This window comes from Triticum urartu, chromosome 7A (genome assembly GCF_056163025.1).
Source record: "Triticum urartu cultivar PI428250 chromosome 7A, HENAU_Tu73, whole genome shotgun sequence".
Classification (NCBI taxonomy): domain Eukaryota; kingdom Viridiplantae; phylum Streptophyta; class Magnoliopsida; order Poales; family Poaceae; genus Triticum; species Triticum urartu.
The window spans coordinates 682,717,435-682,732,095 of NC_141879.1; positions in this window are offsets into that span (position 1 = coordinate 682,717,435).

Below are 14,661 nucleotides of genomic sequence, written 5' to 3' on the forward strand. Positions count from 1 at the left end.
ATAGCAACGGGGTGCTCACGATATGAGAGATCTTCTTGGAGCTCAATGTCCTCGAAGTTGATGGTGCGTTCAGGAGTCTTGAAGCACTTTCGAAGCTGAGAGACATGGAACACGTCATGAACATTTGCAAAGTTTGAAGGAAGCTCGAGTTGATAGGCGAGATTGCCTCTCTTGCTGACAATCTTGAAAGGTCCCACGTATCTGGGGGCAAGCTTCCCTTTGATACCGAAGCGACGAGTATCTTTCATAGGAGAGACGCAGAGGTAAACATGATCTCCGATCTCGAAAGCCAAATCACAGTGCTTACTATCATAGTAGCTCTTCTGGCGGGATTGGGCTGCTTTGAGGTTATCTCGAATGACTTTGCACATTTCCTCTGCCTCTATGATTAAGTCATTTCCCAAAAGCTGACATTCACCAGTTTCACACCAGTTGAGAGGGGTACGGCACTTCCTGCCATACAGAATTTCAAATGGGGCCTTGCCCGAACTTGCTTGAAAACTGTTGTTGTAGGAGAATTTAGCAAATGGAAGGCAATCCTCCCACTTCATGCCGAAGGAGATCACACAAGCCCAGAGCATATCTTCAAGAATCTGGTTGACACGCTTGACTTGACCGCTAGTTTGAGGATGGAAAGTTGTGCTGAAGCGGATGTTGGTGCCCATGGCCTCCTGAAAAGAATCCCAAAACTTGGAGGTAAATATGCTGCCACGGTCTGAAGAGATCACCTGTGGAATACCGTGCAGAGAGACAATCCGAGAGGTATAGTGTTCCGCCAATTGAGCTACAGTGATCGACTCTTTGATAGGCAGAAAATGAGCCACTTTGGTGAGTTTGTCGATGACAACGAATATAGCATCATTGCCACGCTTGGACTTTGGAAACCCAGTCACGAAGTCCATCTCAATGTGGTCAAACTTCCATTCTGGAATGTCAAGAGGTTGGAGGAGATCAGCTGGCCTTTGGTGTTCTTCCTTCACTCTTCTGCAGACATCACACTCGTTCATGAATTGAGCAATCTCGCGCTTCATTCGAGTCCACCAATAAGCCTGCTTGAGGTCCTGATACATCTTCGTGCTCCCAGGGTGGATGGAGAGGAGAGAATTGTGAGCCTCGTTCATGATCACTTTACGGAGCTCACCTTTGGGTACAACAATACCATCCTCGAAGAAGAGAGTATCCTTTCCATCAAGGCGGTAGCACTTGTACTTGGGTTGACTCTTGGCAATCCCAATCTTCACCTTTTTCACCATAGCATCAAGAAGCTAGGCTTGGCGAATCTGGTCTTCCAAGGTAGGAGAGACTTGAAGGTTGGCGAGGAAACCTTGAGGAACAACTTGCAGATTAAGTTTGCGGAACTCAAATGAAAATGATGCAATGGAATGAAATGATGTACTCTCTGAGATGAACATTTTGATATGCTACACGCACGAATCAGAGCTATGATGAGGAAGTTATGATGCGATAAAATGAGCAAGAATATCTAGGAGAGAGGAAGAAGTCAACCCTAGTTAGGGTTCCAGATCCAGATCCGAGCCGGCGGTTACTGTAGATGCACGAGTCTCGAGGTTCGCCGGGGTTGAGGATGTCGCCGGACTACAGCAAGGACTTGCCGGGGCGGCGGCCGAAGTCGGCACCGGGCGGCGAGGTGGCGAGGACGGGGCGGCAAGGCGCGGCTCTGGCGCGGGCGACCGAACGGCGGCGGGGCTCGTCAGAGAGGCGAGCGGCGGCGAGGTCGGCGGCCACCGGCGACGAGGCAAGGCAGGGCGGCGCCGGCGGACTCGGGCGGCGCGCGGAGGAGAGGAGCGGCGCGGGGCGCGGTGGAGGAGGGCCGGCCGCGGGCTTCCACAGGCCGCGGCGGCGGCGGGCGCCGGGGTGCCACGTGGCACGCTGTGGCTGGCTGGGCGCGGCGGGTGGACGCGTCCGGTCGTGGCCGGACGTGTCCGATGACGGCGGAGCTGAATTTTTAGGGTTAGGGGGGAGAGGAGATCCGGGATTTTCGGGGAAGGTCTAGTTTTATAGATAGAGGGAGCTAGGAAGCTCCAAATGAGGTGCGGTTTGCGGCCACGCGATCATGATCGAACGACCTAGGTGATGGAGGAGGTTTAGGTGGGTTTTGGGCCACTTTGGAAGGGTGTTGGGCTGCAACACACACGAGACCTTTTCGGTCCCTCGGTTAACCGTTAGAGTATCAAACGAAGTCCAAATGGTACGGAACTTGATAGGCGGTCTACGGGTAGTAAACCAAGGCCGCTTGGCAAGTCTCGGTCCAATCCGGAAATGTTTAATCCCCACACACAAAAGAAAGCTAGAAATGACCACCGGAGGAGAACGAAGCGCCGGAATGCAAAACGGACAACGGGGAAAATGCTCGAATGCATGAGATGAACACGTATGCAAATGCAATGCACATGATGACATGATATGAGATGCATGAAAACGGCAACAACACACGGAGACAAAAACCCGAACCCGAGAAAATAAAATAACTTAACGCCGGAAACAGCAAGAGTTGGAGTACAAATTGGGAAAGTTACATCTGGGGTGTTGCACAAGAAGACCGATCTGTTAGTAGCAGTTGATAAATTCACTAAACGGGTAGAGGCAGAGCCAGTCAGCAAGTGTGATGCAGCCACGGCGGTTCAATTCATCAAAAAGGTGATATTCCAGTTTGGCTTTCCACATAGCATTATAACAGATAATGGCACTAACTTGTCAAAAGGAGAGATGGAAGAATTCTGTCAACGTGAGCACATCCGGCTTGATCTAGCATTAGTGGCTCACCCCCAATCTAATGGTCAAGCGGAAAGGGCAAATCAAGAAATTCTATAGGGTATCAAACCAAGGCTTATGGTTCCCTTAAAGCGGACACCGGGTTGTTGGGTCGAGGAGCTACCTTCTGTGTTATGGAGCATCAACACCACACCCAATAGGTCTACGGGTTACATGCCTTTCTTCATGGTTTATGGAGCAGAGGCGGTTCTTCCTAGTGACATCCGTCACGATTCGCCCCGTGTGGCAGCTTATGTTGAAGCTGATAATGAGAAGGCACGTCAGGATTCTCTGGACCTGTTGGATGAAGAGCGGGATCTTGCAGCAGAGCGTTCGGCGATTTATCAACAAGATCTTCGACGTTATCACAGCCGCCAGGTTAAAACTAGAACCTTTCAAGAAGGTGATTTGGTGCTCCGGCTCATCCAGGATCAGACTGATATGCACAAGTTATCCCCCCCTTGGGAAGGACCCTTTGTGGTCAGCAAAAATCTGCACAATGGATCCTGCTACCTCATTGATGTTCGAGAGCATGAAGACTCATGTCAATCGGAGGAGGAGACAAAGCGGCCATGGAACATAGCTCTCCTTCGGCCTTACTATACTTGAAGCCATAGGCTTTTTCACCTGTACATATTTATGATAGTGTATATACCATATAATAAACCGGAGCCTCCGTTATAAGCGGGGTATCTGTTCTTTCTTATATCATATGTGTGCTTTTACAAGTTAACGGTCAAAGCGGAGTCTTTGTTAAACTGGATTTAGCAGCTGCATAAAGATAAAGAAAATCACTAGGGGGCTTGGTCATGTTTGAACCACAGCTACACCTCTTGATAGGCATTTCAGCCACACAAGGAAAAATTTGTGGAGCCAAAGAGAGTATTGTACACCGTACAAACTCAAACATAGGCACACGCTGAGCATCGCTCACAAAGTTACTTGGGGGCTCTTTTTTTCAAAGCAACAAAGAGTTTGAAAGGACCCTCGTAATTGGCTATCAAGCCACGGCTTGGAAGCCTGGTGTATTCACCTAAAACCCTGGGTTAACCTGCCTTCATCAAGTAAGCCACTCCTATCCAGGTAATCCTGGCATGACCCATCGAACGTTTGACAAGTCAATCTTTTACAGACCCTGAACTTGTCATAGCTAAAACGGTGATTGGTTAATTGGAGGACCATCTTAAAAGGCTTTGTTAAATGGTTTAATTAGAGGCCTGGCAGCCCATGAAAAGCCTCGATTTGGAGCCTGGCAGCTCGTAAAAAGCCTCACATATTTTCCTATTTGAATTTTGTTTGTTGACAATCATAAGTATTTTTTGATAAACCGGCATCCTTGATCCGGCTTGTTTGCCAACCACCAGTTGTTGGCTCATGATCAATTATAAACCGGTGGTCATTGACCCGGTCTGGTTTGACAAAATCACCAGTGTTATGAAGAAAATCCGGTAGGTATACCGGTCCGGTTTAATAAGATAGACCAGCATTATGAAGATGAGATTATCAAATGTATCGGGTTGGTGTTAAACACCTTTGCTGTATACACGTTTGCTCACTCAATGAGGTATGTTCTGTACATTATTTTTTGTACAAACACTTGATTTTTCAGCTCAAGTACTATATACTTCTTTGATATTATGACATGTTTAGCGGTAAACCGCCAGACACTTTTAAGTTTTTTGTACCCAGGAAGGCAAGTCATCATAGACTATGCATAAAATATATCCTGAAGGGCGGCACAGATTGTCACAAAGGGTTATGAAACATGCTCGATGGCATGGCAGATAAACAAAGTTTCAGCTATCCTATTACATGAAGCTTCAAAGCGGCTCAAACAGTGCCATTGTTTTTCACAGTAGCCATGTAAACCGGCGACCGGATCAGGACTCTTCATCATGACGGTTTGATGGTTGCGGATCAGTTGGTGTAGGTACTTCTTCATCCCTCCCCAGCCGCTGGAAATCAGCCATTAACCAATCGATTCCGGTTAAAGCTTGGAACACTGCTTCCTCATGGATAAGATCAGAAGGGTTAATATCAGGGGAATAAGTGTGCTTACGAATCGGAGGCACAAGTTCTTCGACTTCATGGATCTCGGTCGGCTGTCTTCTCCCTTCTGCATCATTAAATGGTTGAAAATGGGACAAATCGGTGTCCTCAGCCAATTTGCTGGCCGCTGGCCGCATCTGTTTGGTCAACCGCCAAAGATCATCATTGTCAAAGTTTGAACCATCTTCTTTAACACCTGGATACCCTTTAATGATATCCTCCGCTTCAAGAACTGGAATCCAGGCCTTGGCTCGAATAAGGGCAGTTAATGCTCCGACTCTTGCAGTGGCTCTTTTCAACTCGGCAGTACGCGCCGGTAACATGCCCAGCTTATCAAGGGTTTCCTTAATCAACGTTGGCGCCAGTTTCTTATAAGCTGCTGTACTAATGGCTCGCTGAGATCCAGAGTATACCTTCTCAACCAATGTATATGCCGCTTTGAGCTTCATCCGCATATCTGCACCAAGATGAGTGATCCGAGTTCCTGCCACAGATTTTATCAACATTTTGGTCAGTTTTAAGATTCATTGACTGATGCAACATGCATAAGCAGATACTTAGCAAAGATAGTAGAGGTCATAGCGTTGATTTGGCGCTTCAAACCGGCTAGTTCTTCGACCACCGGTTCCAAGGCTTCCTCAGCATCTACAGCTCTTTTGGTTAAACCGGCTTTTTCGGTTTCCCATGCAGCACGATCTTGATTGAAGGATTCTTTCAATTTTTCCATTCCGGCCAGGGCCTGGGTCAGCTCCTCTTTGGCTTTTGCAGCTTCGGCTTGTTGCGACTTCACATTTTCTTGCAAGTCAGTGTTTTGGGCATCTTTGCTTTTCAGTTCAGCCTGCAATATTGAAGGTATCTTCAACAAAGCAACATATATATGCACTAAGTATAAAGCATATAACATGTTATCCACTTCATACATGGGGGCTAATGCTTATTTGCTCTCAAATACTACCTTCTATGCAAATCTCCAGAACAATACAAGCATTATCCTGGACACTTGGGAGCTAATGTACGTTTGTTCTAAACCGGCGGTGTGGATTAAAAACCGGATTAATTTGCCAAGTTAAACCGGCCTTTGGGGGCTATGCTACAGAACGTTATCTAATTTTTCAAACATGAGTCTTATCTATGATTGAAGACACGCCTTGGCAAGGATTCATGATGGGATGCTTAAAGTGCTACAAAGACCCGGTTTATGATTCACAATCATAAAACGGCTCTTGGGGGCTACTTGGAATAGTATTTTAGCTATAAATCAATGTGCAAGGGAGAAGAATTTACCTCATATCGTTCTTTCATCAAATTCACCAAACCGGCTTCATAATCCCGGTTTGAGTGCAGACGATTCAAGAAGCCGGAATGAAGCTCATCAGCGTTAAGATGAGCATAGTTTGATAAGTCGCTGCTCCATTTACCTTTATCCCTGGCAATTTGCTCTTCCTTGAAACTATGCTAAGCCAAAATGACGGGATGACCAGGAGAGCTGTGGCCTGCCCCAGTGATAATAACGTCATCACCTTGGTCTTCAGGCTTTTGGGCGAATGATGATGGAATTTCAGTATCTTTCATTGGATTAACCTGGTTTGGTTCTGCCGGTTCAGTATCAGGGGCGGCAGGCTCAACATCTGTTGGTTCGTCAGTATGTTGGCCGTCAAGGGGCGGATCATCAAAAGTTGTTTCAGGATGGAGGCCTTCCGGTTCACCTGTTTGCTCCAGTTCACCTCTTGGTTATTCTTCTTCAGCAATAGGGTCTTCTGGCGGATTGGTGACCCGAGCTTTCTTGCTGGGTCTGGCTTTGGCTCTGCAAACAGAATAAAAAGGGGTAACATCCTGTTCAAAAGATGTAGGGCGCATTGAAAGGAAAGGTTTTTCATAACTCACCCAGCCACAGTTTTCAAAGGGCGGAGTTGAGTTGCTGTCGATTCACCAGAAGAGGAAGGAGGTGTCACCTGATAATTTGAATCGGACGGATTAAGAGGCTGTCTGAAATAACCTGCCTTGGGGTAGGAATGGTCAGAAGTAGGAGAGACCTCAAACCGGCGCTTCCGAACCGGGGTATCAGGTAAACCGGTAGAGGTGACCTGTTGGTCACTGTGCCGGGTTGTCCGGCGAGCTTCATGCTGTTGAGTCTTCAAAATAAATGTTGGATCCAAGTGAGCAAGAGGATGAGAAAAGCTTACTTTTTGGATTGTTTGGCGAGTTTTTTGTGTTGGCATAGAGTCTGAACCGGAGGAAAGGGTAATTATCTCTACGTCCTCAGCCTGACTAGCTTCTGCCTCCTCCTGAGGAAGATCATTGTTAACAAGATGCATAAAAAGAGAGCCAAGTGAGTCAAGTTCTACCTCAACTTCTGGGTCATCAGTATCATCATCAAGTTCCACAGTGATCCGGTCAGCCGTTTTCTGCTTTGATGTCCGTTTTACGGCTTTGGTCTTCGGGCGGGTTGGTTTGACCGCTTTATCTCCAGTTGGTTTTGCCGCTTTCTCTATGGATTTTCGTTTCCAGAAAGGGTCATCACCCTATACATATAAAGAAGAAGGGTTACAGCTTGTATAAATTAAAGATATTAGAAATGAAGAGGAAGTGTAATGCTTACAGCAGGTGGTTTGTTCTTGGTGTAGAAGGGATTCAGACCGGTTTGACTACAGACCAGTTCCGATTCATTCAGAATTTTCTTTACACCTTCAGTAACTTCTTCATCAGATAATTGGATGTTGCAATGGCGTTGAGGATCGTCAACTTCACCGGTATATTCACACATTAAACCAGTACGCCGGCTTAGCGGCAAGATACTCCAGGATATCCAACAGCGTACAAAATCCACACATGTTAAGCCGTTTGCCATAAAGGCCCGGAGCTTGGCGATTTGAGTAGCGTATTTTGCCCTTTCTGAAGAGCTCAGGCGTTGTGGCATTGGGTGAGTATTGGATAATCTATGGTCGCGGAAGCCGGGGAGGGGATTTTCATCCTCAGGCGAAGTGTCTCTGCAATAGAACCAGGTTTGGTTCCATTCTTTTGGGTGGCTATGGTGTTTGGCATGAGGAAATTCAACTTCCTTCCGCTTTTGAATCGAGACACCACCAAGCTCTGTGTTCGGGCCATTCACAAACTCTATGTGCCGGTTTAAGTGAAATAAATCCCGGAACAATTCTGCAGTTGGTTCTTCTTGTAAATAGGCTTCACAGAAGACTTGGAAATTACATAAGTTGGAGACTGAGTTGGGACCAATATCTTGTGGATGCAATTGGAAGCTGGCAAGTACATCTCGATAAAATTTTGACCCTGGCGGTTTGAAACCACGGCCTATATGGTCAACAAATATTATCACCTCGCCTTGTCTTGGGGTTGGAGGATTCTCTATTCCTAGAACTCGCCATTTGATCTCAGTTTTCTTAGGCAGAGAGCCGATGCTAACCATCTCATTCAATTGATCCTCGGTAACCCGGGAACGAGCCCAGTTGTAGGCAGTGAATTGTTTGGCCATTGCAAAGCAGACAAACTGAAAATGAAAAGCCGGTTTATAAATTATGCATAATCATACACAATAGACAAGGGAGTAAGAAACGTACTGATATAATAAATGGTACAACCCGGAGACTAGTATAATGAGAAAGAAAGGTAATGCTAGCGCAGGATTGATCAGACACTGTTAAACTGGAGCGTAATTATGAAGGTAACATGTTCTTCCGGTTTATCAAAGGGCTAATGGCATAGATTATTTATCCAATGTCAAATCGCTTATGTTGGTGCGAGGAGAAACAGATCCTCATAGTGATGTATAAAACTTTCGGATCTAGGGATAAGACAGAAAAGCAAAAATAATCGGATCTTGAAGGGGTGCAGAACTGAAGCAATTTTTGACAGATAGATCAGTTCTTTCTGCATAAAGATTTGTGATGACCATGGTAGGTAAGCTACGGTAAAAGATGCATCAAGCATGAAGTGTCCATCTACTAAAGGAAGAACAGGGAAGAATAGCACTGATGAACTTTGGAAGAACTGCGAGGAATATCGAAACCCTAGAACAGATCTATGGTGGAAAAACCAGAGAACTTACCGGAGCTAGTGAGGAAGCAGAAGGGCGTCACAGTTCTCTGGTGCGTTCAGGGCGATGCAGCGGCTGAGGTCGGAGCAGAAACGACGGTCGACGGTGGCGGCGGAGTTCCAGAGGCTGAGCGGTGCGAGGAAGACGATGCGAAAAGGCACGGGGGGAAACGGTGAAAATGACCCATCGGTCCTATTTATAAGGCGAAGTGAAAAATGGCAAGTGCGGGAATCGAGGAGTCCAAAAAATGGATAAGTTAATAAAGGTGCCGCCTCGATAACTGGATATATATTAAATGAAGGAAATCTCCGATATCAACGGATGGATGACGTCAGGACGGTTTATCGTAATTTTGAAGTATGACGTCACGGCGGTTTACAAGATCAAAAATGAAGACAAGAGAGAAGATTTTTTCTAAAGTGTGGAAGATTGACATGAACAAGATCAAACCAATCTGGGGCCTAATGTTGGGTATATTACTACTGGAGGTAAACCGGCCTTATGTAGCCAGGTTGACTCTTTGAAGATTAGAAGCCCATGAAGATGTAAAGATGTTGGCGCTTTATGGAGGGCCCAAAGGCGAGTTACAGTATGTAAATGTAAACCGGCCTAGTCATGTAACTTGTATAGTAAGATAGAAAGAGAGAGGCCGAACCGGATACGTTTATAAACCGGCTTCCGGACTCTGTAGCCCGGCGGGCGTCAACCTATGTATATAAAGGGACGACCCGGCCGCGGTTTAGAGACAGACAACAACAACTCGAGAGCCAGACAAAGCGGATTCGCTCCCTGGCCTTCGAAACCCTAGCAATAACAATCACAACTAGATGTAGGCTTTTACCTTCATCGAAGGGGCCGAACTAGTATAAACTCCCGTGTCCCCTTCTCCGGTTTAACCCCTTTAAGCTAACCTGTTGCGATGGCTCCACGACTAAGTCCTTTCACGAGGACATCTGCCATGACAAACCCACGACAAGGCCCATGGACCCTAAGGCCTGTATAGAAGGCCGATGGATCCTACGACCGGACGAAGGCCCATGTATCATACGGCCTGCAGGAGGCCCATGGTTACAACAGTCCGTGTGTTGCCATGATTATTTTGGCCTAGTTACCAAAAATAGGCTATTGTGGCCACTAGAAAAAAACAGAAAAAGAACTGCAGTGACTACAAGCAAACAACTAAACAAGACAATAAGGAAATAAATAAGCAAGCAATTAACGCTAGCCTATTACCGCTATTACACATATTACATCCACTAGGCATCAAAGTTCGCCACAAGTGCAAATATAGGGAACAAAGCAGCACATTACATACACTGGCCGTCAAAATTGGCCACTAGTGCAGATAAACGCGGCAGCAAAACAAGAGCATAACTGAAACAACTTCAGAAGAGCTCAAGAAACGTTATCCTGGGTATCCACCATGCTAGCAATAAGCTTAGCAAGCTGATTAGCTTTGTCCTGTTTGGCGCTAAAATCCTCCAACGCTTGCTATTGCACCAGAAAGTATGCATCTGAATGCTCCAGGGACTTCCGCAGTCCTTTTGCTTCTTGTCGCAACACAACTGATCGATGTCTTTCAGCTTGTAGTTGAGACTCAAGAAACCGAACTGATTCGGACAGTGAATTTGAATAGCTTGTGCAAGCGGTAGTGGCCAATAACTCGAACACTAAACCAAGACAGGACTTTGGGGTTGTCTCGCTGTCTTCAAGATAGTATTCCTTAGCTGTTTTATCAGCTTTGTTGGAGACAAACAAGGATGTGTCACTATCCTGAACCTTATCTGCATTACTTCCTTTACCATTGCTTAATAAGGCACTCTTCCCCAATATTATGTCAGCATTCTAAAAGAAGAAAGAAGCAGACACATAACAAGTTTAGCATGTACTAGTATATGAAACTCATTGCGATGAACCAGTTCATTAGTAAGGTGGACATGATTAAACTACCAAGTCTTCTATTGCCAAGTACTAGTACATAATAAAAGCATCAAACAAACATATATCTATGTCCTATGGTCACTGCATTGTCTTGCCAAATCAAAATAGAGACACAGTTCAAATCATATCAGTTCAAGACAAAGCAGTAGTGAATGAATACAAAGCGTGGGAAACTACACAGCACAACAAGATTTTAGATGGGTACCACGGGTCTACATGTACAACAACACTATTGGCTCTATTGTGATGCTAGTAATGTGCATGATATGAAAGTCAACTGTATACACAATTGAAATTGAAATCAACAGAGCATTGATAAGAGCAAACCTGTTAAAGAAACATGCATGAACATACCTGCTGTGCCATTGGAGTTTTGACTGGATCCTTCAATTTAAAAATAAGTTTGTATGAGTAAATACAGTGATACAAGAGCAAAGCAATCATAGTTAAAAAAGGCACGCCTAGGCTCTAGGCGTTGGCAAAACGCATTGCGCATAACTACGCACAATCTGTGCATAACTGCGCATAAGCATGCGCTTTCGTCAGTAAAGCGCAAGACGGTGGCAAAACGCATAATTAACGCCTAGCGCTTTTTTGAACTATGATAGAAATGGAATCTTAAATTAGAACAGTTGTTCTTCATGTTTAGGCACTTGTTCTACAAGAACACAGTACAGTAAGACGCAAGAATATAATACTTAAAATAGAAAATGAGCTCATAGACCTTACCACATTCTTGGTTCGGGACCAGTACAGAACAAGGCGTTCCCAGTCATCGTCCAGTAAATGTGCCTCAGGAGAAAGTAAGGGAATTTGATGAGTTTATTTGCCGGTGAAGTACGTTTTCTTCAGGTAATTCCGATACTGCCACCAAGCATTCTTGAAGATAGCAAAGGTATTAGCACAGGTTACCTCATCCCGAGTTTCCAAATTGGTCCTTCTCTATAGAGAAAAATGGGAAAATTTGCTGTATTATAACCATCATGGAGGTAGGATGTATGGGACGAAGCAAAGTAATTGCCATGAATAACATTACTTACACATAACTCATGGACAAACACCTGCAACTGGCATTTTCCTTCATCTTCAGTATAATATTCCCAAGATGGGAAGATACACACATATGATTTAACAACATCAAATGCGATAGATGCTAAACTATTACTAGCTGGTTGTGCTTCCTCCACAGGAATATGCGCACTAACTGGTGGAGTTGGGGTTCGCCGTGATAGTACTGGCCCTTTGGGCACTAGAGCTTCCTTACTAACTGCTCTTGTTTGGGAGCTCTATGGTGGAGATGGTGATGTGTTAACAGGAACTGGGTTACTATCGGCTGGGGTTGGGGTTAGATTGGGTGAAGCTGGTTCTCTGTCCATCGCAGTAGGGGTACAATCTGAGAGAGTTTGGGTTATGTGTGGTAGGACTGGTTCTTGTGCATGTACAACCGGGGTGCTATCTCCACCAAGAGGTAGCACTGTTTTATTTGAAGACCGTGTTTTTAGTCCGCTAGATATGGGCATCACCCCCTCCAATTCAAATGGCTAATAAACAGGAAACATAGTTGAATGTACAGACATTGTATGAGAGACAGATGCAATAGATAGTGTGGAAAAAAGAGGGCATGAAATAGTTGACATGTATATTGTTTAACTAAAATGGATAGCATGACATAATTTCACATATTTGATGTCTATCTAAACTGGATAGCATATCATAACATAATTCAAAGATATGATGAATAACTAAACAGGATCGCATGACATAATTCACCTACATGTTATCTAAGTAATCAGGATCGCATCATTTAATTCACATATGTGATTTATATGCTAAATAGAGGGCATTCGATATGATGTCTGAACTAAGAACATGGTGTTGAATATTGTGTATATGATGTCTAAACTATGCAATGCAAGACACCGTATGCATGGTATGAGCAGTATAACCATTCCAAGTTAGAGCATACACCTCAGTGGGGGAATAGGATTGGTCATCTATCTCTGAATCCATCTCTGAGGAGCTATCGGGACCCAACAAGAGATCCGCTTCAACAGGTAGCACTGTCTGCTCTGAAGGCCTTGTTTTCACTCTAGGTTTTTCCACCTCCCACCCAAATGGCTGATTCACATGAAGAGTAGTTTAATGTACAAACATTGTCAACAAATGGAAATGTAATGAAGAAAAGGATGGGCAAGATATCATTCAAATATATGATGCCTGGTTAAACAGGATGGCATTGCACATTTCACATATATTATGGCTGGCTAAAAGACATGAGACTGCATAATTCCCATATATGATATAGAAACTAAACATGTGGCATTACAGAACATGTCTAAACTAAGCAGATGACATATATGATGTCAAAATTAGGCACTGCAAGGCAACATATGCATGATATGACTAACATCATCATGCCAAGGTAGAGCAAACACCTTGGGGGGTAAATAGGAGTGGTAAGTGGCGTCTGAATCCGCCTTAGAACAGATATCTTCCTCTGGATTACAATCTGGAGAGGGGTGGGGAGGGTTTGCCATTGAACCCACCATGGAGCGATGTCTGCATGACATTGTATTGCTGCGCAAAACTCTTCTCTTTTTCTCTACATGTTCAGCATGACTGTGTACAATATCTGACATGCGTACGAAAAAAATATGGTGAGATTATGTAAGGAGAGCATGCAGAAATTTAGAGTGATGGTAACAACCAGTGGATCGACGTTTTTCCGTTAAACCAAAATAGCCCTAATGGATCGACGTGAATGTATAGTAATAAGTGATGCAACAAGTGTACAACCTCTTTGCCGTAGCCGTGTCTACCTCAGCATCATTGGGTTGGTCGCTGAAGCAGTTAAGGCAGAGGTGGCTGTCGGAGGTGTGGAGGAAGATCTGAGGAATCTGTAGATGGCGTCCAGGGCACTGCTCTGTTGTGATGGATCTTCTGTCGTTGTAGCAGCTCCGGTGAGCCGTAAGACGTCAAGGCTAAAGCAGCACAAGACAGACATCGTCAATCTCAAGTGGGATTCTAATAGCATCTCCAACGGATGTAAAATTAACATCACAAAAAACCACCTGTCTACAACAGATGAGGTAAAAACTGTTGACTCTGAACTTAACTGTCGAAACTGAAATTTACTGTGGAATCTGAAGGCTACTGTCGAAACTGAACGCAATGGTAGCAGAGAGCCACTTGACATGTAGTTTAGGGAGGGCCTGTAGTTCATCTTCAACCTGCACCCCCCTGAGCCGCCAGCCACCACCGGCCCCAGCGCCGCCTCGCCGCCCCGAAACAACTCGCCACCGCCGCCCCGGCCAGCCCTCTAGGCCCCCCGCCCCCACCCTGAACCCTAAGATAGATAGTGGGGTACCTCTCTGGCGAGCCCCCATCCCCACTGCGGGTGGTTCTTCTTTAACTCCGGTGAGCCCACCCAACCCCTGAAAATAGACTGACCCAAACGTCGATTCAGTCGACTAAAGTGTGGCTTAATCAGAGCAGAGCAGCAGCACGAGTGAGGGGGAGAGCAGCAGCAGCAGCTGGGTGATCGAGCGATCGAGCAAGAGCTGGAGCAGCAGCAGCAGATCCGGCTGGCATGGACGCCGCCGCCGAAGGGGCCTCGCACTGGGGGAGAGCCGACGTGGAGATGTCGCCCGCGACGCCGGCTTCAAGGTAGCCGCTCCATGGGGGTGCGGGATGGAGCACCGTCGGTGCCGGGAGGTCGAGTTAAGGAGAAGGTGCGATGCGATGAGTGTACAACCTCTTTGGTGGCGCCGAGTAGGCCTCCGCTTCGTCTGAGGAGTCGGTGAGGATGCTGCAGTTCCGGTGGAGCGGGTTAAGGCGGCGCTGTGGGTATG